The sequence below is a fragment of the Ovis canadensis genome, chromosome 11 (assembly GCF_042477335.2).
Source record: "Ovis canadensis isolate MfBH-ARS-UI-01 breed Bighorn chromosome 11, ARS-UI_OviCan_v2, whole genome shotgun sequence".
Classification (NCBI taxonomy): Eukaryota; Metazoa; Chordata; class Mammalia; order Artiodactyla; family Bovidae; genus Ovis; species Ovis canadensis.
The window spans coordinates 64305719-64311355 of NC_091255.1; positions in this window are offsets into that span (position 1 = coordinate 64305719).

Sequence of the window (5637 nt, forward strand, 5' to 3'; positions counted from 1 at the left end):
GGGAGCGGCGGGGAGGCGGCTGCGCGTGCGCGGTCGAGGGCGAGCTCTCGGTTTGGCCCCGGCGGGAGCGAGCTCACCACCTCTGGCGAGCCTGGGTTTCCTTCCCGCGCCTCGGTCTGCAGGCTCCAGTCGTCGGCGCCGCTGCTTTTTCCGTGGCAGGAGCCCCGTTGGTCCATCGGGCTTGTGTACGAAGGTATTCGTCACCAGCCCCTACCCCAAAAGGCTCCAGAGGCGTGAGGGGGACGAGATTGATGCAGCTGAAACAGCTAGGAAACGGAGACCCCTGGGCTCAGTTGAACACAAATACTGGTTTGTTATGGGCTTCCCAGGTGGCTCAGTGGTCAAGAATACCGAGACGCGGGTTCGATCCCGGGGTGGGAAAGATCCCCTACAGAAGAAAATGGCAACCCTCTCATACTCTTGCCTGGGAAAAGCCCATGGACAGAGGAGCCTGGCGGACTACAGTTCATGGAGTCGCAAGAGTCGAACGCGGCTTAGCGACTGAACAACTGATTTGTTATCTCACCAAAGAAAAGCAGGAGAAAAAATCAAATCAGGGAATTTGAATCCCAGATCTTGTTATGGAAAACCTCAAAAGTGCTTCGGTGACCTAAAGGAGTTATTTATTTTGTGAGTGCCATGTTTACAAATGTATACACATACAAAGACGGAGAAGGCAATGGCACCCCACTCCAGTATTCTTGCCTGGAAAATCCCATGGACGGAGAAGCCTGGAAGGCTGCAGTCCATGGGGTCGCTGAGGGTTGGACACGACTGAGCGACTTCACTTTCACTTTTCACTTTCATGCATTGGAGAAGGAAATGGCAACCCACTCCAGTGTTCTTGCCTGGAGAATCCCAGGGACGGGGGAGCCTGGTGGGCTGCCCTCTCTGGGGTCGCACAGAGTCGGACACGACTGAAGCGACTTAGCAGCAGCGGCAGCAGCAGCAGACATACAAAGAAGAGAATATTACTGGTTCTAAATTCCCAAATAAGCGCATTTTTTTTTAAACAAGCTGGAACTAATTCGATATCTTAAACCTTTGGAAACGGTGCCTGAAAATGTAGCAGCTCTTATTATCTAGAAAAGAAATTCGATATGAAAATAAAGACAAATTTTAAGTAATTTACTTCGGGAAGCACTTCCTTCACTGAGATGATTCTCAACGACCTATTTGAATAGTAGAAATAAGATGACTTGGAATGTTAGGAAAACCCTGTGACCCCAATAGTTTGTTCTTTTGAGGTATACACTTTTTAGTAAAGGGAGAAAAATCCTGTGGTTATCACAATTTTACTCAAATCTGTGTCTCTGAAGTCAGCCATCCATAGGATGAAATTTAATGTAGTTTCACACAAAATTCCACAGTGTTCTACCATCTATGTCTTGCTGCATTTTCCAAATGTTTCACAAAGTTTCTCTGATCTGAGCGTTTTTTACACCATTGGTGTGGCTATGAGAAATTACAAAGTCATATCCATTTCCTAGTGGATGAAAGAGGCCTGATAGTTTCCAGATGTAAAATAAACTCTCAGTAGCAGATAAATCATGTTTTAAAAACTGGCTATTATAGCTGCTCTATTGAAAGTTTTTAAAGCATCAGAAGTGAAGTTAAAGCCAAGCTTAATAAGACATTGATAGAAATGTCTAATTTCCTCCAGAAAAAAATTATTCTGAAAAGAATTTGAAAAGGAATAGATACATGTATACATATAACTGAATCACTTTGCTACTGAATCACTTTGTACACCTGAAAGTAACACATTGCTAATCAACTGTGTGCGTACAGTTTCTCAGTCATGTCCAACTCTTTTCGACCCTCTGGACTGTAGCCCGCCAGGCACCTCTGTCCAAGGGAGTTCCCAGGCATGAATACTGGAGGGGGTTGCCATTTCCTTCTTCAAGGGAATCTTCCCAACTCAAGGTCGAATCCACATCTTTTGCATCTCCTGCATTGCAGGTGGATTCTTTACCAATTAGCCACCAGGGGAAGGCCGATAATCTATTGTTTTCCAATATAAGACCAAAAAAAAAAATATATATTCTGGTAAACATGAAAGACCAGAAGGAAAAAACACCCTCAGAAGAAGACCTGAGAAAAAAAAGTAACTTGAGTGACAAAACAGAGCTGTCCTGTTCACTGCAGGCTGTTGAGCAGAATCTCTTCTATTCAGTAGATCCCAATAATACCCTTGACAGTTGTGACAACCAAAAAAGTCTCTAGAAGATGGAGGTGTGAGGACTGGATGAAGACAGTCAAAAGATACAAAATTCCAGGTATAAGTAAGTACTTGCTAAGTTGCTAAGTCACTTCAGTCGTGTCCGACTCTGTGTGACCCCATAGACAGCAGCCCACCGGGCTCCCCCGTCCCTGGGATTCTCCAGGCAACAACACTGGAGTGGGTTGCCATTTCCTTCTCCAATGCATGAAAGCGAAAAGTGAAAGTGAAGTCACTCAGTCATGTCCAACTTAGTGACCCCATGGACTGCAGCCTTCCAGGCTCCTCCGTCCATGGGATTTTCCAGGCAAGAGTACTGGAGTGGGGTGCCATTGCCTTCTCCAAAGTAAGTACTAGGGATGTAATATACAACATGACAAATGTAATTAACACTGCTGTATGTTACATATGAAAGTTGTTATGAGAATAAATCCTCAGAGTTCTCATCACAAGGAAAACAATTTCTACTTTAATTTTGTATGTTTATGACAGATGTTCAGTAAACCTACTGGGGTCCTCATTTCATGATACATGTAAGTCAAGTCATTATTCTGTATAGTGCTGTTGTGTCAATTATATCTCAATAAAACTGGAAGGGGAAAAAAAGTCTCTAGATATTCCTAGTGTCCCCTCGGGGGCAAAATCACCTCTTTTAAGAGCTACTGGCATAGATATTCAACCACAGGAAGAGAGGAACAGCTTAGTAAGTACGGTTAATATCAGTGAAATATTCACCTATTCAGAAGAATTACAAAGATTGATAAGAACATGGAAAAGTCAAATTTTTTTTAACTTTTTTTATGTGAACCATTTTAAAATTCTTCATTGAATTTGTTACAACGTTGCTTTTGTTTTATGTTTTGGTGTTTTGGCTGCAAGGCATGCAGAATCACAGCTCCCTGATCAGGGATCAAACCTGCACCCCCTGCATTGGAAGGCAAAGTGTTAACAACTGGATCGCCAGGGAAGTCCTCCTTTTTCCTCACATAAATTCACTTCCAGGAAACAATTGAGACATTTGAATAGTTACCAGAAAAGGGGAAGTAAGAAATGTCTCACAGTTAGAGAAGGATTATGGAGTCATTAAGAGGCAATTAAAAGGAAGCAGATAAGACTTCCCCGGTGGCTTGGTGGTAAAGAATCCACCTGCCAGTGCAGGTAGACGGGAAGATCCCCTGGAGAAGGAAATGGCAACCCACTCCAGTATTCTTGCCTGGAGAATCCCATGGACAGAGGAGCCTGGAGGGCTACAGTCCATGGGGTCGCAGAGTCTGACACAATTGAGCACGCACGCATGCGTGGAAAGGGTAATTATAGCAAATGTTTATAAAGATAAAATTCAGTGAAGTCTTATTTATTTTATGTATTTATTTATTTAATATTTTGCTGCCCTAGGTCTTTTGTGGCAAGTGGGGGCTATTCTATTATAGTTGCTTTGCATAGACCTCTTTGCGGAGGTGTCCCTTGTTGCACAGCACTGACTCTAGAGTGCCCCAGTCTTCAGTAGTTGTGGTGCATGGGCTCAGCTTTCAGCTTTCTGAAACTGGGCTTAGTTGCCCTTCAGCATGTGGTATCTTCCCTGACCAAAGATGGAACCCCTGTCCTCTGCCTTTGCAGGCTGATTCTTAATCACTGGACCAACAGGGAAGTCCACAATAAAGTTTAATTAAAAATTTTCTCAATTTTGTAAAAAAAATAATAAAAGCTATCACTATTTATGCAGAAAAATATACTGACAAGAATGTGTATTATTACTCTCACCATTGGAAAAAAGTTATCTTGGAAATTCTTTGGTGGTCCAGTGGTTACAGTTCTGCAATTTTATTGCCTAGGGCCTGGGTTCAATCCCTGGTCAAGGAGCTAATAACCCACAAGCCCTGAGGTGGAGCCAAAAGATAATAAATAGGGGGTTTCCCTGGCGGTCTAGTGGCTAAGACTTCATGTTCCAGTGCAGAGTGTGCAGGTTTGATTCTTGGTTGGGAAGCTAAGATCCCACATGCCTCATGGCAAAAGGACCAAAAGATAAAATAGAATCAATATTGTAACAAAATCAGTAAAGACTTTTTAAATTTTTTGAAAAAAAAAATCAGTAATAATAAATAGGGACTATTTAATAATAAATAGCATGTGAATTGAGTGCAGTTGTGCATGGTTTGAACATTCTTTGGCACTGCCCTTCTTTGGGATTGGAATGAAAACTGACCTTTTCCAGTCCTGTGGCCACTGCTGTTTTCCAAATTTGCTGGCATATTGAGTGAAGCACTTTAACAGCATCATCTTCTAGGATTTGAAATAGCCCATCTGGAATTCCATCACCTCTAGCTTTGTTCATAGTGATACTTCCTAAGGCCCACTTGACTTCACACTCCAAAATATCTGGCTCTAGGTGAGTGATCACACTATCGTGGTTATGTGGGTCATTAAGATTTTTTTGTATAGTTCTTCTGCTTCCCAAGTGTATAGAATCCGCCTGCAATACCTGGGTTGGCTCCCTGAGTTGGGAAGATCCCCTGGAGAAGGGAAAGGCTACCCACTCCAGTATTCTGGCCTGGAGAATTCCATGGACTACAGTCCATAGGGTCGCAAAGAGTCGGACACAACTGAGCAACTTTCACTTTCACTTTTCACTTCCTGTGTCTTGTTGCCACCTCTTCTTAATATCTTCTGCTTCTGTTAGGTTCATACTGTTTCTGTCCTTTGTCAAGCCCATCTTTGCATGAAATGTTCCCTTGGTATCTCTAATTTTCTTGAAGAGATCTCTAGTCTTTCCCATTCTATTGTTTCCCTCTATTTCTTTGCATTCTTCACTTAGGAAGGCTTTTTTTAATCTCTCCTTGCTTTTCTTTGGAATTCTACATTCAGATGGGTATACTTTCCTTTTCTCCTTTGCCTTTCACTTCTTATTTGCCTTTCTCAGCTATTTGCAAGGCCTCCTCAGACAACCATTAATAATAAATAGGGTGGTCCAGGTAACCCTAACCTAATGCACATGGCTGGGGTTTGATCCCTGATCAGGGAACTAGATCCCACATGCCACAGCTGAAAAAAAAAGAACCTGCCTGCCACAGTGAAGACTGAAGGTCAGAGATCCTGTGTGCTGCAACTAAGAGTGGACACAGCCAAATACATGCTTTTAAAAAATAAAAAAGAAACTGTTATCTTTTAGCATGTTTACCACATAATTTAAAATTTTTAGAAATTTAAGACCAAATTAAAACTTCCTACAATTATATGAAGAAATTTACATGTGGATAAGGATTGGAAATTAAGTGTTGCCTTACGGGAATGTGAATTAAAATTTTTTTATTCTTTAAAAAATATTTTACTGATAAATGTTTTAAATACAAATATAGATATATATGCACACATACATGAATAAGGCCATTTTGTAAAAAACCTGTTTTATAGCCATCATT